The sequence below is a fragment of the Rhinoraja longicauda genome, chromosome 8 (assembly GCF_053455715.1).
Source record: "Rhinoraja longicauda isolate Sanriku21f chromosome 8, sRhiLon1.1, whole genome shotgun sequence".
Classification (NCBI taxonomy): Eukaryota; Metazoa; Chordata; class Chondrichthyes; order Rajiformes; family Arhynchobatidae; genus Rhinoraja; species Rhinoraja longicauda.
The window spans coordinates 7,557,782-7,582,315 of record NC_135960.1 but is presented as its reverse complement, the minus strand read 5'-3'; the positions used below and the strand labels follow the sequence as shown (position 1 = coordinate 7,582,315).

The 24,534-nt window shown below is 46.5% G+C and overlaps 1 pseudogene across 1 annotated transcript in view; it reads right to left on the bottom strand.

The window, feature by feature from the left end:
• Positions 1 to 484: 484 nt before the first annotated feature.
• LOC144595735 (contactin-associated protein-like 5) overlaps positions 485 to 24,534 on the bottom strand; it is an 852,226-nt pseudogene continuing 828,176 nt past the window's right edge. The window contains exons 23-24 of the transcript XR_013547532.1: positions 8,692 to 8,763; positions 485 to 7,401 (exon numbers count right to left, since the gene is read on the bottom strand). The product of XR_013547532.1 is annotated as a contactin-associated protein-like 5 (transcript). The remainder of the gene's footprint in view (positions 7,402 to 8,691; positions 8,764 to 24,534) is intronic.

Here is a 24,534-nt window from a genome sequence, read left to right as displayed (position 1 = left end):
CAGGACATAGTGGGAGGCAAAGCTACCGAGCTCTCTGTTGTTAATAGTAACTGCGAAATACCAAAAGAGCCTTTGAAGAGAAAGGATGATTGAGATATGTTTTTTGCTGGTGATCTCACAGCTTGAGATAAAGATTTTCGAAGAGTGGACCGAGGAGATTGCAATGACTCATGAAAGAACAATGAATACAAGTTCCTGCAAGATTCCTATTATGATTCAGCATATGTTTGCTGTTCCCTCGAGAAGCTATTGTATCAGTAGAGCATCTTTCTGTAACCTAATGCCCCTTTCACATTCCCGGGTTTTACAATGCAAGTTTGTTATGTGCAACGCAATGTTATACGTGTCGACTTTCATTTGACTTGATAGAAATCCTCTTGTGTGAAATTCTTAACAAGTTAGGTTTTTTAGTTTTAGAGACACAGCGTGGAAATGGGCACTTCGGCCCACTGAGTCCGCACCGACCAGTGATCCCCGCACACTAACACTATCATACACACACACGAGGGACAATTTACACACAAACCCAAGCCAATTAGCCTCCAAACCTGTACGTCTTTGGAGTGTGGGAGGAAACTGAAGATCTCGGAGAAAACCCGCGCAGATCACAGAACGTACAAACTCCGTACAGGCAGCGCCCGTAGTCAGGATCGAACCTGGGTCTCTGGCGCTGCAAGGGCTGTAAGGCAGCAACTCTACCGCTGCACCACCCATGACTTGCATGAGGAAGTGATACTTCTTACTCATTCATGGACTGTGGGCATTGCTGGCAAAATCCATATTTACCGGCCATTACTAACAGACAGAGGCGATGGCTGCAATGAGCCTTTGAGGCCCTCTGCAGCTGGGACTTTGAAAATGGCGGCAAAACCAGGGGGGGAGGTTGGGAGGTCATGTTGCAGTTGTATAAGACGTTGGTGAGACCGCATTTAGAGTATTGTGTTCAGTTCTGGGCACCATGTTATAGGAAAGATATTGGCAAGCTTGAAAGGGTTCAGAGAAGATTTACGAGGATGTTGCCAGGACTAGAGGGTGTGAGCTACAGAGAGAGGTTGAGTAGGCTGGGTCTCTATTCCTTGGACCGCAGAAGGATGAGGGGTGATCTTATAGAGGTGTACAAAATCATGAGAGGAATAGATCAGGTAGATGCACAGAGTCTCTTGCCCAGAGTAGGGGAATCGAGGACCAGAGGACATAGGTTCAAGGTGAAGGGGAAATGATTTAATAGGAATCTGAGGGGTAGCTTTTTCACACAAAGGGTGGTGGGTGAATGGAACAAGTTGCCAGAGGTGGTAGTTGAGGCTGGGACTATCCCAACGTTTAAGAAACAGTTAGATAGGTACATGGATAGGACTGGTTTTAGAGGGATATGGACCAAACGCAGGCAGGTGGGATTAGTGTAGCTGTGGCATGTTGGCCGGTGTGAGCAAGTTGGGCCGAAGGGCCTGTTTCCACACTGTATCACTCTATGACTATAACTCTCGCTTATGGACTCAGTGGGTTGTTTCTATGCATTCTCTAGTTATTCGGGGATCATGGCAATAATCTTACTGATCTTTACGCAAAAAATGAATTTCACCATACATTGGTGCAATATAATAAAGGACCATTTAACCATTGAACCATTGACGAACTGTTGCTAAGATCTCTAAATAACCTTATACTCCGTTCATGAGTCAGCCGCATTATGATCTGTCCGCAGTCACATAGGGGCCTGATGAAAGGATGGAACATTTCCCTCTCAAAAGAACAATGATTGAGAAAAATGGTAACAACACTGATAGTTTCTGCATCGCTGTTACTGATACAAGGGGTAGAAGTGGACACTTACCCTCGATGGTTATGGAATATGGTACCCCACTTTTCTGGTCTGTAACTGAGGACCACAGAGCCAAATGTCAAAAATGAGAGAAACTCAGATCGACACAAAATGCTGGAGTAACTCAGCGGGACAGGCAGCGTCTCTGGAGAGAAGAGAATGGGTGACGTTTCGGGTCGAGACCTTTCTTGAGAATAAACCAGCTTCTGCAGTTACTGCCTACACTCACATGGTCCGCTGCTGTATCATACATCCTGTGCCACCATTAAAGGACACATTTCTTGGTACACCTTTTCATTTAATTTCTTTAAATAATGGGACTTAGGTTCTGCAGCAACACAGTGGGATTTGAATTTGCGATTTCTGCTTCATGATCAAAGACTGTAAAGTCCAGGTTCAGGAGCAGCTTCATCCTTACAACCATCAGGCTATTAAGCACTACAATCTCCAAATAGGCTCCTGTGGCGGCACCCGGGGGCTAGGCCACTCCCTTGGTCATTCCACTCGGCACTCAGTGGACGGGAGGGATTAGGTCACTTCCTGGGTCAGTCCCCTTGGGTCAGGTGGTCTGGGACTATAAAGGGTTTGGGTGTGTCGACTCACATTCTTCTTGAGTGCGGTGTTTGATACCACAGGTAATAAAGTTATTAAAGTTATTAATTACTCACCTGGCGTCTGGCCTGATTACCGTGGTGACCGCACCCACTACACTCCAAACTTTCCAGACTTAAAGACTATTTTTGACTTTATGCTACTATCATCTATTCAGTTATCGTTTTTTTAATAGAACTACGGAACTTTTGTAGTTCATTACGGGTTTTACAGAGTGCTCTGTTTACGTATCTGTTGTGCTGCTGCAATAATGAATTTCAAAAGTAAGAATTACATTTGATAATAAAGCTCTCTTGACTCTTGAAAGGGAATAGTTATAAATACATAGAAACATAGAAAATAGATGCAGGAGGAGGCCATTCGGCCTTTCGAGTGGCCCACTGCCATTCAATGTGATCATGGCTGATCATTCTCAATCAGTACCCCGTTCCTGACTTCTCCCCATACCCCCTGACTCCGCTATCCTTAAGAGCTCTATCTAGCTCTCTCTTGAAAGCATTCAGAGAATTGGCCTCCACTGCCTTCTGAGGCAGAGCATACCACAGATTCACAACTCTCTGACTGAAAAAGTTTTTCCTCATCTCAGTTCTAAATGGCCTACCCCTTATTCTTAAACTGTGGCCCCCTTGTTTCCATTGTTTCCATTTTGAATATTGGAAAGTTTTCAGAAACACTGGAGGTCTTCATCCCATTTCCCCTGGATGTTTCAGGATCTGACATGAAAACCCTGTTACTAGTTTGTGCTTGGAGAGTTCAACTGTGCTTCACAAAAATAATTTACAAAGCACTTTTAAAATATACTAGACCAAGTGGGCCCGTCCTCGTGTATATATATATATATAATACATACTATATAATACACACACACACATTCTCTATGTTGAATAATGAACGTGGCCCCTTCTGGCACCACAGCCGTTTAATGGTAAGTTGCTTCCAATTCCAGATTCAAAAGAAGTGTGTATTATGTGAAGGGCCGCACAGTGGCGCAGTGGTAGAGTTGCTGCCTTCCAGGGTCAGGGACACGGGTTTGATCCTGACTACGGGTGCTGTCTGTACGGAGTTTGTCCCTGCGTGGGTTTTCTCCGGGAGCTCCGGTTTCCTCCCACACTCCAAAGAGTGTAGGTTTGTAGGCTAATTGGCTTGGAATAACTGCAAATTGCCCCCGGTGTGTGTGTGGGGTAGCGTGGGTGTGCGGGGGATCGCTGGTTGGCGCGGACTCGTTGGGGCCTGTTTCATCGCTGTATGGCTAAACTGAACTAAATGTCAGAGAAACGCTGTTAAGGTCAGGTCATAGGATTAGTCCTGGGAAGTTCATAACACGGAATTAAGTAAAAGCAGTGAAAAGTAACCATTCTGCAGGTGAGTGTACACGTCAGAACTCTTATTCTGGGTTCAAGGAAACTGTTGTGGTGATTTCCCTAAACCTTGACTACAGTCGTCATTGGTAACCGATACCATGACTACTACCAACATAATATTGGTTTAACTTTCCCTGATAACTGAAGTCTTGATTTACCCAACTAGCCACCTTCCCTGGCATATCCAACACAATGTATGCATCCAACATGTATTCTAAGAAGCATGGGCGGCTTGTGTCTTGGTCTGTGCTGTATCTGTGCATGAGTGCATGTGTGTGTGTGTGTGTGTGTGTGTGTGTGTGTGTGTGTGTGTGTGTGTATGCGTATGTGCATGCACATGTGCGTGTGTGTGTGTGTGCACGTGTGCGTGTGTGCAAATGCATGTGCACGCGTGTGTATTGCTGAACGAGACCACGCTGCTTAGAGATGTTATTGGACTTAGTGTTCAAATCTCCCATGAATTTAAAAGAGAGTTAGATAGAGTTCTAGGGGCTAGCGGAATCAAGGGGAATGGGGAGAATGGGTTACTGATCGTGGATGATCAGCCATGATCACAAAGAATGGCAGTGCTGGCTCGAAGGGCCAAATGGGCTCCTCCTGCATCTATTTTCTATGTTTCTAGAGCTTAGACCATTCAGCTTGTCAGGCTGGTTCAACACTTACTCTATGAGTCAGTGGGGACATATTGGTCAGCATGGATGAGTTGGGCCGAGTGGCCTATTTCCATGCTGTATGACTCCATGACTCTAATTCAATCATTGGTTCCCCATATTCTAATGCCACCTACCCATAATCCTTAACATCTTACCCAATCAAAACTTATCTATCCCCAACTTTGAAACAATTCTGACCCTGAGCCACAACAACGCCACTTACAGAGGAACTTCAAACAATCATGCATGTAGTCGGACTTCCTGAGCAAACGCCTGCACCACAGAACTTCAATTACACGCCCAAGTCCACCAGAAATGAAGTTGGTCTTATTGGCTTTGTTAATGTCATACAGTTTATGCCCGATCCGATCATGGTTTAGCCTTTTATCCTCAGAAGAGGACAAAACCTACTCTTTGCAATTCATCTTCAAATGGGCCTCTTTAAAGATGGGTCACACAAGTCACAATTCAGGACATCCACAATTCTTCCCAGCTGCTATCAGGCAACTGAACCATCCTACCACAAGCAGAGAGCAGGCAGTCCTGGACTACTATCTACCTCATCGGGGACCCTCGGACTATCTTTGATCAGACTTTACCGGCTTGACCTTGCACTGAACGTTAGTTATTCCCTCATCATGAATCTGTCCACTGTGAATGGCTCAATTGTAATCATGTATCGTCTTTCCGCTGGCTGGTTAGCACGCAACAAAAGATTTTCACTGTACCTCGGTACACGTGACAATCAACTAGGCCGAACTGAACGGTTGTGGGGAATGACGCGGCTTTTTAATAAACGGATCTGTTCTCATTTGGTTTTGTGACTTTTCCCTTCTACAACTTTGCCCTCTTGCACAATCCTGATATTAATCACTGAAATAATGGCAGCCACACTTTTAGCTTATGCTCCTCAGGTCTGGAATCACCCTCCTGAAACGTCTCTGGACTATCTCTGGACTTATCTAAGTCTCCGGACTTATCTATCTAGATAAGGACTATCTAAAAATCCACCTCTTTTGCTGTAATAGGCGGGCAGAGTACCAAAGTACCACACCTCATTTGGTAACACTCATATGAACCACAAGGGCACAGTGGTAGAGTTGCTGCCTGACAGTGTTCACAGCACCCGTGACCCGGGGTCTCCCCACGACCAGATGTGTTTTCTCCGAGATCTTCGGTTTCCTCCCACACTCCAAAGGCGTACAGGTTTGTAGATTAATTGGCTTGGCCACAAACATTAAATTATCCCTAGTGTGTAAGATAGTGTTAATGTGCGGGGATCGCTGGTCGGTGTGGACTCGGTGGGCCGAAAGGCCTGTTTCCGAGCTTTATCTCTAAACTAAACTAACAAAAAACCACTAAACATTGCTTTTCCATGTTTAAACTGCTCTGGAAATATATGCTATTGTTACATCGGACAAAAGAGTTTCAGGGAACTTTACCTCAGACTGAGTTTCACAAGATCTCAAAATCTCTGTAAAGCGTCTTTGAGTATATGAAAAGCGCTATATAAATAAAATGCATTATTATTATTATTACGATCAGTGTCGTGGGAACAACCATTGATGGGGGAGAAAAAAAAAAGGAAGATAAAACGATTATTAGATGCTTACACCGATGAGCCAAAACATTATGACCACTGACAGGCGAAGTGAATAACATTGATTATCGTGTTACAATGGCACCTGTCAAGGGGTGGGATATATTAGGCAGCAAGTGAACAGTCAGTTCTTGAAGTTGATGTGTTAGATGCAGGAGAAATGGGCAGGAGTAAAGACCTGAGCGACTTTGACAAAGGGCCAAATTATTATGGCCAGATGACTGGGTCAGAGCATCTCTGAAACGGCAAGGCTTGTGGGGTGCTCCCGGTCAGCAGTGGTGAGTACCTACCGACAGTGGTCCGAGGAGGGACAAACCACAAACCGGCGACGGGGTGTTGGGCGCCCAAGGCTCATCGACGCTCGAGGGCAACGAAGGCTATCCCGTCAGGTCCGAACCGACAGAAGGTCGACTGTGGCACAAGCCCACAGAAAATTTTAATGATGGTCACGGGAGGAACGTGTCATAATACACAGTGCATCGCACCCTGCTGCGTATGGGGCTGTGTGGCCGCAGACCAGTCAGAGTGGCCATGATGACATAATGTTTTGGCTCAACAGTGTATGTGTCATGCAGTAAGTTAATATGGTGAGGTACGGTGGCGCAGCGGTAGAGTTGCTGCCTTACAGCGCCAGAGTCCCGGGTTCGATCCTGACTACGGGTGCTGTCTGTACGGAGTTTGTACGTTCTCACTGTGACCGCGTGGGTTTTCTCCGGGTGCTCCGATTTCCTCCCACAATCCAAAGGCGTGTTTCTAGCTTAATTGGCCTCTGAAAAATCGCCCCCCTAGTGTGCAGTGTACGGATGATCGTTGGGTCGGCGCGGACTCGGTGCGCTGAAGTGCTTGTCTCCACGCCTTATCTCTATACTAAACTTAAACGAATATAATGGTAATATATATTTTTTCTCAATCTCTGCCGTTCTCATGTAGACTTCTAAAACTTCTTCCTTCTACTCCCCTGAGCTGACCTGAAGATAGCAGGAAATAATAGGCTAGAACCCCTGCCCTGAACATAAAGTGTAAACCATTTTTCACGTCCCTACTCTGACTATAATGTTTGTCCATTTTTAGTTCACAGAGTCTGGAGCTAACAGACAGTATTGTTATTAATAGGCTGCTATTAATCTGTTATAAATAATGAGGAGGGCCTGTGTTGTTGTCAGATGAAGTACTCTTTCTTGTCTTCACTGAGGGAATCCTGGTAATTGGGATTGTTCTTCAGCGCGGCGTCCGTGGGCTCAGTGTATTCCGCCCTCTTCATTTCGTTGGTGTGGTAGGTGCCTTTGTGCTTGTACATCAGGCGGGCCATGACAGCCAAAATGCACAGGATGATGAAGATCACCACCGCTATCACACCTGCGGATCAGGAAGGGAGAACAAGCATTAGGAAAGCCCTGGGATGGCAGGACTTTCATATGAAGAAAGACTGGATAGACTCGGTTTGTACGCGCTGGAATTTAGAAGATTGAGGGAGGATCTTATAGAAACGTACAAAATTCTTAAGGGGTTGGACAGGCTAGATGCAGGAAGATTGTTCCCGATGTTGGGGAAGTCCAGAACAAGGGGTCACAGTTTGAGGATAAGGGGGAAGTCTTTTAGGACCGAGATGAGAACGTTTTTTTTCACACAGAGAGTGGTGAATCTGTGGAATTCTCTGCCACAGAAGGTAGTTGAGGCCAGTTCATTGGCTATATTTAAGAGGGAGTTAGATGTGGCCCTTGTGGCTAAAGGGATCATGGGGTATGGAGAGAAGGCAGGTACGGGATACTGAGTTGGATGATCAGCCATGATCATATTGAATGGCAGTGCAGGCTCGAAGGGCCGAATGGCCTACTCCTGCACCTATTTTCTATGTTTCTATGTTTCTTACACGAGAGGGAGGACTGCATCACCCGAGCATTATCTCAGCAGCTGCTGCCTTACGGCGAAGATAGGCACAGAAATGCTGGAGAGACTCAGCGGGTCAGGCAGCACCTCTGGAGAGAAGGAATGGCTGACGTTTCGGGTCGAGACGAGAATTTAGAAGGATGAGAGGAGATCTAATCGAAACTTATAAGGTTATTAAGGGGTTGGACATGTTAGAGGCAGGAAACATGTTCCCAATGTTGGGGGAGTCCAGAACAAGGGGCCACAGATATAAGAATAAGAGGTAGGCCATTTAGAACTGAGATGAGGAAAAACATTTTCAGTCAGAGAGTTGTGAATCTGTGGATCTCTCTGCCTCAGAAGGCAGTGGAGGCCAATTCTCTGAATGCATCTGAGAGAGAGCTAGATAGAGCTCTTAAGGATAGCAGAGTCAGGGGGTATGGGGAGAAGGCAGGAATGGGGTACTGATTGAGAATGATCAGGCATGATCACATTGAATGGTGGTGCTGGCTCGAAGGGCCGAATGACCTACTCCTGCACCTATTGTCTATTGAGAATCTAGGACCAGAGGGCATCTACTGCTGATTCTCGGTTTTAATAAAAAGCTCCCCGAAATGAATTAATTTACCACATTTTAATGTCCAAGTGGTGTGGTGAAATATAAAGACTCTCAAGAAAAGGTCTATGAGTTTATGGATCAATGCCTTAGCCAGTCTCCCGAGGTAGCCTTAACCGCAAGGTGCCAACTTTAGAGCTCAGTGCAGCCTTATTCAAACTTACCTCCAATGACTGCAGAGTCGCTCCCGATTGCGTTCGTCAGCAGCTTGCCCTCTTCAATTGTCCCAGCGTGATCTGCAACAAAGAAGACCGCAAGAGCTAAAAGCACGGGTAGACCTCCTCTTGCAACCAGTTGGATCATGGCTGATCCAGTGCTTCACCCGCTTTATACATCCAATCCTCGTATCCTTCGACTGGCCCAAGAACCTACCAAATGCAGTCTTGTTCTTGGGTGGAGATGAACATCTATATACTAAAACGATTGTTTATAGACAATAGCCAATAGACAATAGGTGCAGGAGGAGGCCATTCGACCATTCGAGCCAGCACCGCCATTCAATGTGATCATGGCTGATCATTCTCAATCAGTACCCCGTTCCTGCCTTCTTCCCATACCCCCTGACTCTGCTATCCTTAAGAGCTCTATCTAGCTCTCTCTTGAATGCCTTCAGAGAATTGGCCTCCACTGCCTTCTCTTTGTTTGTTTGATTTTACTCCTGAACTACAGCCAAAACGGTACACGATCGCGCGACAATTTTAGGCCCACCTTACTCACCGTCGTCCCTTTGGTGCTGATGGAAGAAGTTTCATTAGAGCTAATTCATCTCTAAACTAAACTAAAAAGTAGTTTACTGTAACAATTGTAGACTTCATCGAGGGTGTACACAAAGAATTACCATGTTTTCAGCGCCATCTTGTGCCCTTCCAGTTTCATGTTCAGCAGCAAACTTTAGGCTTTGGACATTAGAGATACAGCGTGGAAACAGGCCCTTCGGCCCACCGAGTCCACGCCGATCAGCCATCATCCCATACGCCAGCCCTATCCTACACACTAGGGACAATGAGGAGAAACCTTTTCAGTCAGAGCGTTGTGAATCTGTGGAATTCTCTGCCTCAGAAGGCAGTGGGGGCCAATTCTCTGAATGCATTCAAGAGAGAGCTAGATAGAGCTCTTAAGGATAGTGGAGTCAGGGGGTATGGGGAGAAGGCAGGAACGGGGTACTGATTGAGAATGATCAGCCATGATCACATTGAATGGCGGTGCTGGCTCGAAGGGCCGAATGGCCTACTCCTGCACCTATTGTCTATTGTCTATTGTCTATAATGTACAATTTTGCAGTAGCCAATTAACCTACAAACCTCTACGTCTTTGGAGTGTGGGAGGATGCCGAAGCACCCGGAGAAAACCCCACCTGGTCATGGGGAGAACGGACAAACTCCGTAGAGATAGCACCCGTAGTCAGGATCGAACCCAGGTCTCTGGCGCTGTAAGGCAGCAAATTCTTCAGCACACTCATTTCAGTAAATTATTCCACTTTGTTTCATGATATTAAAGGATACAATACTGTATGAAAACCTTAGTTTCGCACACTTCAAATTCAAATTAAGCTGCAAGTTCAAAGTAGTAAACCAAGATCAAGGGTTACTAGACACCCGAGACCTTAATGAACAGTGGATCTAACAGCACACCTTCGAAACCAAAAATTGTTAAAGATCAGAAAATAAACTTTGGAAGTAGATCGGGTAGATGCACAGAGTCTCTTGCCTAGCATAGAGGAATCGAGAACCAGAGGACATTGGTTTGAGATGAAAGGGAAAAGATTTAGTAGGAACCTGAAAGGTAACTTTTTCACACAGGTGGTGGTGGGTGTATGGAACGAGCTGCCGGAGGAGTTAGTTAAGGCAGGGACTATCGCAACATTTAAGAAACAGTTAGACAGGTACATGGACAGGACAGGTTTAGAGGGACATGGGCCAAACGCAGACAGGCGGGCCTAGTGTAGATGGGACATGTCGGTCGGTGTGGGCAAGTTGGGCGGACGGGCCTGTTCCCACGCTGTAAGCATCTAAAAACTGAAAAGAAGACTCGATTTGTGTGTAAGAATTCAGCATCTCAAACACAAAAAGAGCTCGAGAGAGTGAAAAAAGAGATTGGATTATGAGGGAGAAAAAAGACAATAATGGGTATTAACTTAAGAAACATTAAAGTCTCCTGAAACAAGTCGTTAACTTCAAGGAATGGGATTCCTTATGTGATAGTTGATTTTCAGTGGCAGCAACTGTGGTAACCGAGACACATCAAATCATTAAAAGAGTACTTAGTGATGTAAATCCTAATTATAAATATTTTTAGTGGGTATAGTTTGCATCTGTTGCAAAAATGAACATCAGACAAGTCTCATAAATGGCAAGGCAAGCTGTCAATAGCATTTTGCGAGTAACTCTATTTAGACTGTTATGTTTGGACTTTGGGCATTGAGCCATGTATCTGCCTGCCATTAAAATTGTAAGTGCAATTATGGTAAGGTAACAAACGATAGCACCATTACTTTCACTATTCCCTTGCAGACATCTTCCATCACATTGATTAAGACCCTCTAAAGCAACACATTGGCGCAGCTGGTACAGATGCTGCCTCATAGCGCCAGAGTCCCGGGTTCCATCCCCACATTAGTTGCTGCATTTTCACCCAGAGAGTTGTGAATCAGTGGAATCCTCTGCCACAGAAGGCAGTGGAGGCCAATTCGCAGTGAAGGTAGTTGAGGCCAGTTCATTGGCTATGTTTAAGAGGGAGTTAGATGTGGCCCTTGTGGCTAAAGGGATCAGGGGGTATGGAGAGAAGGCAGGTACAGGTTACTGAGCTGGATGATCAGCCATGATCATATTGAATGGCGGTGCAGGCTCAAAGGGCCGAATGGCCTACTCCTGCACCTATTTTCTATGTTTCTATGTAATTATATTTTGAACAGCTCCACAGCAACTGGTCCTTTGCACATAGAAACATAGAAACATAGAAAATAGGTGCAGGAGGAGGCCATTCAGCCCTTCATTGCGATCATGGCTGATCATCCACAATCAGTAACCCATGCCTGCCTTCTCCCCATGATTCCACTAGCCCCTAGAGCTCTATCTAACTCTCTTTTAAATCCATCCGGTGAATTGGCCTCCATTGCCTTCTGTGGCAGAGAATTCCACAAATTCACAACTCTCTGGGTGGAAAAGTTTCTTCTCACCTCAGTTTTAAATGGCCTCCCCTTTATTCTTATACTGTGTGGCCCCTGGTTCTAGAATTCCCCAACATTGGGCCCATTTTTCCTGCATCTAGCTTGTCCAGTCCTTTTATAAATTTATGTCCCCCTAAGATCCCCTCTCATCCTTCTAAACTCCATCTGCCTAGGTTATTCTGAGTGCCATGCAGCATGGAAACAGGTCCTTTGGCCCATCTTGCCCATGCTGACCAAGATGTCACATCTATACTAGTCCCACCTGCCCACCTTTGACTAATTTCCCTCTGAAACGGGAAGGACCTGCTTCCATGTACTTGTCCAAATGTCGCTCCATACACTTGATACCCTTTGTGTAAAAAGGTTGCCCCTCAGGTTCCTATTCAATCTTTCCCCTCTCACCTTAATCCCATAACCAAAGATACTAGAGGAACAAGATGGACCACTCCGTTGAAATCGCCTATACTGAAGTGTGGTACGCAAAGGAGTGTAACGTCCGCCATTTTAGTAGGCAAAACCCGCCGTACCGTTATGCCTCTCGCAGTGTAATCAGTGTTTTGGGGGATGATACCATAAAAATGCAGAATATATCTCATCTATCAACTCACAGATTTTTGTTATTTTTCTTTTTGAATGTTTCTGCAGGTTTCTGCCTACTAAAATGGCGCCGTGACACACTACGGTTTTTAGGGTCGAGTGGTCTATCTTGTTCCTCTAGTATCTTTGCCCATGACCTCTGGTTCTTGATTCCCCAGCTCTGGGTAAAAGACTCTGTGCATTCATCCTATCTATTTCCCTGATGATCTTCTACACCACTATAAGGTCTCCCCTCATCCTCCTGTGCTCCAAAGAATAAAGGCTTAGCCTGCTCAAACTCTCCCCTACAGCTCAGACCCTCAAGCCCTGATGACATCCGCGTAAATCTTCTCTTCACACTTTCCGGCTCTACAACATGTTTCCTATGTATAGCAGGGGGACCAAAAACTGAGCAGAATATTCCAAACGTGACCAAAACTGAACAGAATACTCAAAAATGTGGCCTCACCAATATCTTGCCTCAGACGGCTGTGGAGGCCAAGTCATTTGATATTTTTAAGGTAGGGATAGATGGATTCTTGATAAGTACAGGTATCAGAGGTTATGGGGAGAAGGCAGGAGAATGGGGTTAGACAATAGACAATAGGTGCAGGAGTAGGCCAGTCGGCCCTTCGAGCCAGCACCGCCATTCAATGTGATCATGGCTGATCATTCACAATCAGTACCCCGTTCCTGCCTTCTCCCCGTACCCCCTGACTCCGCTATCTTTAAGAGCTCTATCTAGCTCTCTCTTGAAAGCATTCAGAGAATTGGCCTCCACTGCCTTCTGAGGCAGAGATTTCCACAGATTTACAACTCTCTGAGTGAAAAAGTTTTTCCTCATCTCCGTTCGAAACGGCCTACCCCTTATTCTTAAACTGTGGCCCCTGGTTCTGGACTCCCCCAACATCGGGAACATGTTTCCTGCCTCTAATGTGTCCAATCCCTTGATAATCTTATGTTTCAATAAGATCCCCTCTCATCCTTCTAAATTCCAGCATATACAAGCCCAGTCGCTCCAGCCTTTCAACATACGACAGTCCCGCCATTCCAGGAATTAACCTAGTGAACCTACGCTGCACGCCCTCAATGGCAAGAATAGGAGGGAGAGATAGATCAGCCGTGATTGAATGGCGGAGTGGCTGCTACAAAAGCCGCAAAGGTCTGTTGATCACTTGCATCTGGACGCTTTGCTGAACACTAATTTAATAATATAATTTGTTAGGGAGTAATTATCCTGGCATTCTACAACTTGACACCCGACATGGATCAAACCTGCTGATGTCCTCACAACACACATTTGCTAAGATCATTAACCTTGAACCAATTTAATGTTTACCTCATTGATGCCTGCAAAGTATTAATTAAATTTGCTTTGTGGGAAGGGGAAAAAAAAAAAATCTGCCTCATCAAAGCATCTGTGTGAACGCATCCCATGGGTTTATAAATCTGGTTTCCAAGTATCTGTTGTAATTTGTGGAAAATTTCAGCAGCGCTTTGACATTTATTACAAACCCAAAATTTGACATTTCATAAGTGGCTTATTTTATTGAGTGGAATCAATTTGACATTTGCATTGTCTTTTCAGAATCCATCACATTCAAAGTGGGATTTTAAAAAATGTAGTTCATGTAGTTGCTCTTTGTTTTCTTGCCCCATATTATAGAAAATAGACAATAGACAATAGGTGCAGGAGGAGGCCATTCGGCCCTTCGAGCCAGCACCGCCATTCAATGTGATCATGGCTGATCATTCCCAATCAGTACCCCGTTCCTGCCTTCTCCCCATACCCCCTGACTCCGCTATCCTTAAGAGCTCTATCTAGCTCTCTCTTGAATGCATTCAGAGAATTGGCCCCCACTGCCTTCTGAGGCAGAGAATTCCACAGATTCACAACGCTCTGACTGAAAATGTTTTTCATCATCAGTTCTAAATGGCCTACCCCTTATTCTTAAACTGTGGCCCCTTGTTCTGGACTCCCCCAGCATTGGGAACATGTTTCCTGCCTCTAACGTGTCAAACCCCTTAATAATCTTACACGTTTCGATAAGATCTCCTCTCATCCTTCTAAATTCCAGTGTAAACAAGCCTAGTCACTCCAGTCTTTCAACATATGATAGTCCCGCCATTCCGGGAATTAACCTAGTAAACCTACGCTGCATGCCCTCAATAGCAAGAATATCCTTCCTCAAATTTGGAGACCAAAACTGCACACAGTATTCCAGGTGCGGTCTCACTAGGGCCCTGTACAACTGCAGAAGGACCTCTTTGCTCCTATACTCAACTCCTCTTGTTATGAAGGCCAACATTCCATTGGCTTTCTTCACTGCCTGCTGTACCTGCTTGCTTCCTTTCAGTGACTCCAGTGTTCTTCTCCGTTGACTGTCACCTTGTCGTGGTGGAGAAGCTTGTGTGGCCCTGAGATCCTGAGAGCGATGCCGTCTGGAGCTACGCCCCTGGTAGGGTCACCCATGGCAGTACGGTCGTGGGGGGAGGTCCCTGACAAAGAGCAATCCAACCAAGACCTCAACGGTGGAACAGGCGGAGGATGACGGCTGACTTTAGTGGAGCGTCACAACGGCTGGGAAGGCGGATGAAGGCCGCAGTGGGCAGGTGCTATAGACGCTCCCACCCCCATGGGTCTCGGGCAGATGAGGCTCGTCAGCCTGGGAAGGCAGTCCACTTAGGAGAGGGAAAACTCTGCTCTAAAACCTCCACTGTCTTGTGGCCATATCCAGTCATGGAAAAGGCTCCAGGAGTAAACCTCAAGAAAAATCCGGAGTCGGAGTCCCTAAGGCAGTTCGTCGTTCTTGGTCCTCCAAAATATTCCAAATGGAATTTAAACTGGAGGTGGCGGAGTATGGACTTAAGCAAGAAGGGCCTCTTGGAGAAGAGCTGCCTTAAATTTAGTTGCGTCTGGTTCAGTAACTATAGCAGGGTGAAGTAGTGTGCGTCGGCACGGTGGCGCAGCGGTAGAGTTGCTGCCTTACAGTGAATGCAGCGCCGGAGACTCAGGGTCGATCCTGACTACGGGCGCCGTCTGTACGGAGTTTGTACGTTTTTGCGTGGGTTTTCTCCGAGATCTTCGGTTTCCTCCCACACTCCAAAGACGTACAGATATGTAGGTTAATTGACTGGGTAATATGTAAAAATTGTCCCTAGTGTGTGTAGGATAGTGTTAATGTGCGGGGATCGCTGGGCGGCGCGGATTCGGTGGGCCGAAGGGCCTGTTTCCGCGCTGATCTCTAAATCTAAATCTAAAGACTATTCCATGCTTTAATTGTGGGAGGGAAGAATGAATTGTTATGCACATTTGTCTTGATAGCTGGTATCTCAAATTGAATCGAATCCCCTCGTCTACTCCTGACAGGTTTGGGTTTGGTGTAGATGTGGTCATCTATGTCCAGCTGACCATTTAACATTTTGTAAACACAGGTCAAACGGTGGGCTTTACGTCTGTCTTGGAGAGAGTTCCACCCCAATGGGTTTAGATGTTCGGCAACACTCTATCATAGTTATTTGTAACAAAAAGAGGTGCCTGTCTTTGGACACGTTCGATGGAAGAATCCATCACTTTCGATGTCTACGACCTCGTTCTGGCAGCTCCTGCAACGGTGCTGGTGCCAAACTGTAATGGATCTGCTGTTCCTTTGGATTGATCAGCGACGTGGAAAGGGGGGGGGGGGGGGGGAACAGGGGGGGGGGGGAACGTGCTGCATGGGCAACAGCCCGTCCTTCATATGACATCGCCCAGGCGTGCATCCGACCACGCATCCACGCTGTTCTAGCCGAGGTTTGGAGCAAGCAGCCAACAACCAGGACGCATCACCCATGTTCAGCCATAACCGAGGGGGGAGGGCCTTAGAAACCTCTGAAACTCCAGTGTCTAATGTCATAGAGTGATGGATACAGCGTAGAAACAGGCTCTTCGGCCCAACTTGCTCACACCAGCCAACGTGTCAATACACAATAGACAATAGGTGCAGGAGGAGGCCATTCGGCCCTTCGAGCCAGCACCGCCATTCAATGTGATCATGGCTGATCATTCTCAATCAGTGCCCCGTTCCTGCCTTCTCCCCATACCCCCCTGACTCCGCTATCCTTAAGAGCTCTATCCAGCTCTCTCTTGAATGCATTCAGAGAATTGGCCTCCACTGCCTTCTGAGGCAGAGAATTCCACAGATTCACAACTCTCCGACTGAAAACGTTTTTCCTCATCTCAGTTCTAAGTGGCCTACCCCTTATTCTTAAACTGTGGCCCCTTGTTCTGGACTCGCCCAACATTGGAAACATGTTTCCTGCCTCTATCGTGTCCAACCCCTTAATAATCTTATATGTTTCGATAAGATCTAGGGTGTCCCAGCTACCCTAGTCCCACCTGCCTGCGCTTGGTCCATATCGCTCCATGTGCAGCGGCGGGTAGTTGTAGATGGGACTGCTCGGTACTTTTGTTGCTTTTGGCGCCAACACATGGCAACACTAGTGTACTGCCTAGGTTATATGCAAAACAAATCATTTCACTGAACCTACAGTGCATTCAGAAAGTATTCAGACCCCTTCACTTTTTCCACATTTTGTTATGTTACAGCCTTATTTTAAAATGGATTAAATTCATTTTTTTTATCATCAATCTACACACAATACCCCATAATAAAAAAAAGCAAAAACAGGTGTCTAGAAATTTTTGCAAAGTAATTAAAAAGAAATAACTGAAATATCACATTTACATAAGTATTCAGACCCTTTACTCAGTACTTTGTTGAGGCACCTTTGGCAGTGATTACAGCCTCAAGTCTTCTTGGGTATGACGCTACAAGCTTGGCACACCTGTATTTGGGTAATTTCTCCCATTCTTCTCTGTAGATCCTCTCATGCTCTGTCAGGTTGGATGGGAATCGTCGATGCACAGGTCCCTCCTGAGATGTTCGATCGGGTTCAAGTCCGGGCTCTGGCTGGGCCACTCAAGGACATTCACAGACTTGTCACAAAGCCACTCCTGCATTGTCTTGGCTGTGTGCTTAGGGTCGTTGTCCTGTTAGAAGGTGAACCTCCGCCCCAGTCTGAGGTCCAGAACGTTCTGGAGCAGGTTTTCATCAAGGATCTCTCTGTACTTTGCTCCGTTCATCTTTCCCTCGATCCTGACTAGTCTCCCAGCTCCTGCCGCTGATAAACATCCCCACAGCATGATGCTGCCACCACCATGCTTCACCGTAGGTATGGTATTGGCCAGGTGATGAGTGGTGACACTTGGCATTCAGGCCAAAGAATTAAATCAACCAGCAGACCAGAGAATCTTGTTTCGCATGGTATGAGAGTCCTTTAGGTGCCTTTTGGCAAACTCCAAGCGGGCTGTCATGTGCGTTTTACTGAGGAGTGGCTTCCATCTGGCCACTCTACCATAAAGGCCTGATTGGCGGAGTGCTGCAGATATAGTTGTCCTTCTGGAAGGTTCTCCCATCTTCACAGAGGAACTCTGGGGCTCTGTCAGAGTGACCATCGGGCTCTTGGTCACCTCCCTGACCAAGGCCCTTCTCCCCCGATTGCTCAGTTTGGCCGGGTGGCCAGCTCTATGAAGAGTCCTGGTGGTTCTAAAGTTCTTCCATTTAAGAATGACGGAGGCCACTGTGATCTTCGAGACCTGCAATGCTGCAGAAATTGTTTTATACCCTTTCCTAGATCTGTGTCTCAACTCAATCCTGTCTCGGAGGTCTACGGACAATTCCTTCGTCTTCATGGCTTGGTTTTTGCTCTGACATGCACTGTCAACTGTGGGACCCTTATATAGACAGGTGCGTGCCTTTCTAAATCATGTCCAATCAATTTAATTTACCACTGGTGGACTCCAATCAAGTTGTAGAAACATCTCAAGGATAATCAATGGAAACAGGATGAACATAAGCTCAATTTTGAGGTTTGAGAGCAAAGGGTCTGAATACTTATGCAAATGTGATATTTCAGTTATTTCTTTTTAATTACTTTGCAAAAATTTCTAAACACCTGTTTTTGCTTCTTCAATCTGGGGTATTGTGTGTAGATTGATGATTAAAACAAAAAGAATATAATCCATTTTAAAATAAGGCTGTAACGTATCAAACTGTGGAAAAGTACTTTGGGTATGAGAAGGGGTCTGAATACTTTCTGAATGTACTGTCGGTACCCTCTGGTACATGTAACAATAATGTAACATTCATGTATACAGTGCATTCATTCAACTTGTCCATGATCACCGTGATCCATAGTCCCACCTGCCTGCATTTGGCCCATATCCGTCTAAACCTGTCCAATCTGCGTACCTGTCTAAATGTTTCTTAAACATTGCGATAGTCCCTGTCTCAGCTACCTCCTCCGGCAGCTCGTTCCGTACGCTCAACACACTTTCTTATTTGTTTATCATATGTCATAGACTTTAGACTTTTAGACTTTAAAGATGCAGCATGGAAAACAGGCATTTCAGCCTATCGAGTCCGCGCCGACATCAGATCAATCCGTACACCAACACCATCCTACACTCACGAAAGACCATTTACGGTCTTTACCAAAGTCAATCAGCCTACAAACAATAGACAATAGATAATAGACAATAGACAATAGGTGCAGGAGGAGGCCATTTGGCCCTTCGAGCCAGCACCACCATTCAATGTGATCGTGGCTGATCATTCTCAATCAGTACCCCGTTCCTGCTTTCTCCCCATACCCCCTGACTCCACTATCCTTAAGAGCTCTATCCAGCTCTCTCTTGAATGCATTGAGAATTGTCCTCCACTGCCTTCTGAGGCAGAGAATTCCACAGATTCACAACTCTCTGACTGAAAAAGATTTTCCTCATCTCAGTTCTAAACCTGTACGTCTTTTGGAGTGTGGGAGGAGACCGGTGCACCCGGGGAAAACCCACGCAGGTCACGGGGAGAACGTACAAACTCCGTACAGAGAAGCACCCATAGTCGGATTCGAACGCTGGACTCTGGCGCTATAAGGCAGCAACTCAACCGTCCTAAATTCTGCAGGGAAAAAAATGACACAGAACAAATTCTGCTTTCTGCCTTTGGGAAGTGGCTTGGGAAGTTGAGTTAGCATTTCCAGATAGGTGACTGTGACTGTGATCTGACAGCAAAAGTAAATTAACGACAATTTAATTTTAGAGCTCTCAAGGTTCTCACAGCCCTCTAACTTATTTTTCTTTTCACATCTTTTTTTATGCCTTGTAAATCCATTGGAGACAATTCCATGCCATCTCCTTCTGCTGAGATTACAAATACATATTTATAAAAGGCCTCTCATCTAATATGGGTCATTGAATATGAGCTGATGAAAAAAACACATTGAATTTCATTAGACAGCACTCTTTTTTAGTTTAGTTTATTTTAGTTTAATTTAGTTTAGAGATACAGTGTGGAAACAGGCCCTTCGGCCCACCGAGTCCGCGCCGACCAGTGATCCTCGTACACTAAACACTACCCTACACACACTAGGGACATGTACACATATACCAAGCCAAATAACCTACATACCTGTACGTCTTTGGACTGTGGGATGAAACCGAAGATCTCGGAGAAAAACCCACGGGGAGAACGTACAAACTCCGTGCAGACAAGCAAACAGGATCGAACCCGGATCTCTGCCGCTGTCAGGCTGTAACTCTACCGCTGCGCCACCGTGCCATGCATTGAAATTGGGTTTCACCTTCAGAGATGTTGTGTGATCTGCTGAGTTACTCCAGCACTTTGTGTCTTTTTTTTAAATTCCGTCCCTCTCTTCCAACTTTCCCCATCAGTCTGATGGTTCCCGGCCTGATCCAAGATGGCTATCCATGTTTTCCAGAGATCCTGACTCGCTGAGTTAGTCCAGCACTTCGTGTTCTACACAGTTTTTTTTAATGTTCATCTTAATCACTGCTCAGGGCTGACGCTGAAACTGAGCTGTAATTTACAGCTGCAGCCACTTCAAGTAGAGAGAGCCCATTCAATCTCAACCTTTGCAAACCTTTGCAGGTGATTCACAACACTTTTAAAACCATTAAAATATCGCACAAGGAGTTCTAGGCCATGAATTGGTGCAGATCGTATTATTTCCCTCGCTTCCAAATTTTGTTTCCATTGCACTCAACGTCTTTGGAAACGGCGGGACTTACAAGGAACAAAAACTATATTGAGCATTTAGCACTAACCATGGTGTGGCACGGTGGCGCAGTGGTAGAGTTGCTGCCTTACAGCGTTTGCAGGGCCGGAGACCCGGGTTCGATCCCGACTACGGGCGCTGCCTGTACAGAGATTGTTCGCTCTCCCCGTGACCTGCGTGGGTTTTCTCCGAGATCTTCGGTTTCCTCCCACACTCCAAAGACGTGCAAGGTTTGTAGGTTTATTGGCTTGGTAAATGTTATTAAAAAATTGTCCCTGGTGTGTGTGGGATAGTGTTAGCGTGCGCGGATGGCTGGTCAGTGCGGACTGGGTGGGCCGAAGGGCCTGTTTCCACGCTGTATCTCTAAACTAGAAAAAAAAGTGTTGGAGTGACTCAGTGGGACAGGCAGCATCTCTGGAGAGAAGGAATGGATGACGTTTCACATCGAAGAAGGGTCTGAAGAAGGGTCTCGACCCGAAACATCACCCATTCTTTTAGTCCAGGGATGCTGCCGGTCCTGCTGAGTTACTCCAGCATTTTGTATCCAACACACAGGTGTTACAATAGACAATACGTGCAGGAGGAGGCCATTCGGCCCTTCGAGCCAGCACCGCCATTCAATGTGATCATGGCTGATCATTCTCAATCAGTACCCCGTTCCTGCCTTCTCCCCATACCCCCTGACTCCGCTATCCTTAAGAACTCTATCTAGCTCTCTCTTGAATGCATTCAGAGAATTGGCCTCCACTGCCTTCTGAGGCAGAGAATTCCACAGATTCACAACTCTCTGACAACTCTAAACGGCCTACCCCTTATTCGTAAACTGTGGCCCCTTGTTCTGGACTCCCCCAACATTGGGAACATGTTTCCTGCCTCTAACGTGTCCAACCCTTTAATAATCTTATACGTTTCGATAAGATCTCCTCTCATCCTAAATTCAGGTGTGTACAAGCCTAGTCGCTCCATATGATAGTCCCGCCATTCCGGGAATTAACCTAGTAAACCTACGCTGCAAGCCCTCAATAGCAAGAATATCCTTCCTCAAATTTGGAGACCAAAACTGCACACAGTACTCCAGATGCGGTCGCACTAGGGCCCTGTACAACTGCACACAGTACTCCAGGTGCGGTCGCACTAGGGCCCTGTACAACTGCACACAGTACTCCAGGTGCGGTCGCACTAGGGCCCTGTACAACTGCACACAGTACTCCAGATGCGGTCGCACTAGGGCCCTGTACAACTGCACACAGTACTCCAGATGCGGTCGCACTAGGGCCCTGTACAACTAGATAGACAGAGAGGCCAGGAAAGAGTTGATGCACTGCACTGCACTGGAGATTTCTTCATGGGTCCCCCGCCTGGAAGTGTTTTTAGTAGAAACAAAGAGCCGCAGACACTAGTTTCTAACAAAGATGGGCACAATGTGCTGGAGCAATTCTCTAGTTCACAAGTTGTTGGAGTAGAATTTGGCCATTCGGCCCATCGAGTCTACTCCGCCATTTCAATCATGGGTGATCTCTGCCTCCTCATCCCATTTTTCCTGCCTTCACCCCGTAACCGGGGAGGCGGACAGGAAGCAAAGAGTAGGAATAAACGGGTCCTTTTCGGAATGGCAGGCAGTGACTAATGGGGTACCGCAAGGCTCAGTGCTGGGACCCCAGTTATTTACAGTGTATATTAATGATTTGGACGAGGGAATTGAATGCAACATCTCTAAGTTTGCGGATGACACGAAGCTGGGTGGCAGTGTTAGCTGCGAGGAGGATGCTAGGAGGCTGCAGGGTGACTTGGATAGATTAGGCGAGTGGGCAAATGCATGGCAGATGCAATATAATGTGGATAAATGTGAGGTTATCCACTTTAGCGGCAAGAACAGGAAAGCAGAGTATTACCTGAATGGTGAACGATTAGGAGAAGGGGAGATGCAACGTGACCTGGGTGTCATGGTGCACCAGTCATTGAAAGCAAGCGTGCCGGTGCAGCAGGCAGTGAAGAAAGCGAATGGTATGTTGGCATTCATAGCAAGAGGATTTGAGTTTAGGAGCAGGGAGGTTCTACTGCAGTTGTACAGGGCCTTGGTGAGTCCGCACCTGGAGTATTGTGTGCAGTTTTGGTCTCCTAATCTGAGGAAAGACGTTCTTGCCTTAGAGGGAGTACAAAGAAGGTTCACTAGATTGATCCCTGGGATGGCGGGACTTTCATATGAAGAAAGATTGGATAGACTAGGCTTGTACTCGCTGGAATTTAGAAGACTGAGGGGGGATCTTATAGAAACATATATAATTCTTAAGGGGTTGGAGAGGCTAGATGCGGGAAGATTGTTCCCGATGTTGGGGGAGTCCAGAACCAGGGGTCACAGCTTAAGGATAAGGGGGAAGTCTTTTAGGACCGAGATGAGAAGACATTTCTTCACACAGAGTGGTGAGTCTGTGGAATTCTCTGCCACAGAAGGTAGTTGAGGCCAGTTAATTGGCTATATTTAAGAGGAAGTTAGATGTAGCCCTTTTTGCTAAAGGGATCAGGGGGTATGGAGAGAAGGCAGGTACAGGCTACTGAGCTGGATGATCAGCCATGATCATATTGAATGGCGGTGCAGGCTCGAAGGGCCGACTGGCCTACTCCTGCACCTATTTTCTATGTTTCTATGTTTCTAACCCTTGACACCCGTTCTCATCAAGAACTTGTCTATCTCTGCCGTAAAAATATCCACTGACTTGGCCTCTGCAGCCCTCTGTGTCAATCGGTTCCACAGATGAATTACCCTCTGAGTAAAGATGTTCCTCCTCATCACCCCCTCTCTAAAAGCGCGCCTTTTAATTCTGTGGCTTTGACCTCTGGTCCGTGACTCTCCCACCAGTGGAAATGTCCTCCCCACATCCACTCTGTCTGTGCCTTTCATTATTCTGTAAGTTTCAATGAGGTCCCCCCCTCAACCTTCTAAACTCCAGCGAGTACAGGCCCAGTGCTGTCAAACGCTCAGCAGGTCCAGTAGTTTCACTGGAGAAAAATGATGGGGGACAGAAGTGTATACAGCCTTGTTGCAAAGTTATAGATTGATCGAGTCATACAGTGCGGAAACAGGCCATTCTGCCCAACTTGCCCACACCGACCAACATGTCCCATCTACACTGGTCTCACTTGCCTGCGTTTGGCCCATATCCCTCTAAACCTGTCCTAGCCACGTACCTGACTAATTCTTATTAAATCTTTCCCCCCTCACCTCAAACCTATGCCCTCTGGTTCTCGATTCGCCTACTCTGGGCAAGAGGCTCTATACACCTCTATAAGGTCACCCCACATCCTCCTGCGCTCCAGGGAATAGAGTCCCTGCCTGCTCAACCTCTCCCATTAGCTCTGACCCTCGAGTCCTGGCAACATCCTTGTAGGGCGGCACGGTAGCGCAGCGGTAGAGTTGCTGCTTTACAGCGAATGCAGCGCCGGAGACTCAGGTTCGATCCTGACTACGGGTGCTGCACTGTAAGGAGTTTGTACATTCTCCCCGTGACCTGCGTGGGTTTTCTCCGAGATCTTCGGTTTCCTCCCACACTCCAAAGACGTACAGGTATGTAGGTTAATTGGCTGGGTAAAATGTAAAAATTGTCCCTAGTGGGTGTAGGATAGTGTTAATGTACGGGGATCACTGGGCGGCACGGACTTGGAGGGCCCAAAAGGCCTGTTTCCGGCTGTATGTATATGATATGATATGATATGATAAATCCTCTCTGCTCCCATTCCAACTTAGCAACATCTTGTGTCGGAAGGAACTGCAGGTGCTGGTTTACACCAAACATGGACACAAAAGTGCTGGAGTAACTCAGCGGGAGAGGCAGTGTCTCTGGAGAGAAGGAACGGGTGACGTTTCAGGTCGAGACCCTCAACATCTTTCCAAAAGCACGGCGCCCAGAACTGAGCACAGTGCTCTACATGCGGCCTCAGTAAGATCAACCTCAACATTTATATTGGATCCCCATGCACAAATCTATTAACAATGTCAGACACCAGTGATCATCAGCTTTGCCCGGACTTTCGTGGTCAACTGACTCTGTTGGAGGAGCATCTCATATTTCGCTTGGGCAGCTTACAGCCCAGTGGTATGAATTTTGATTTCTCTCACTTCAGGTAGCCCCGGCATTCCCTCTCTCCCTCTATC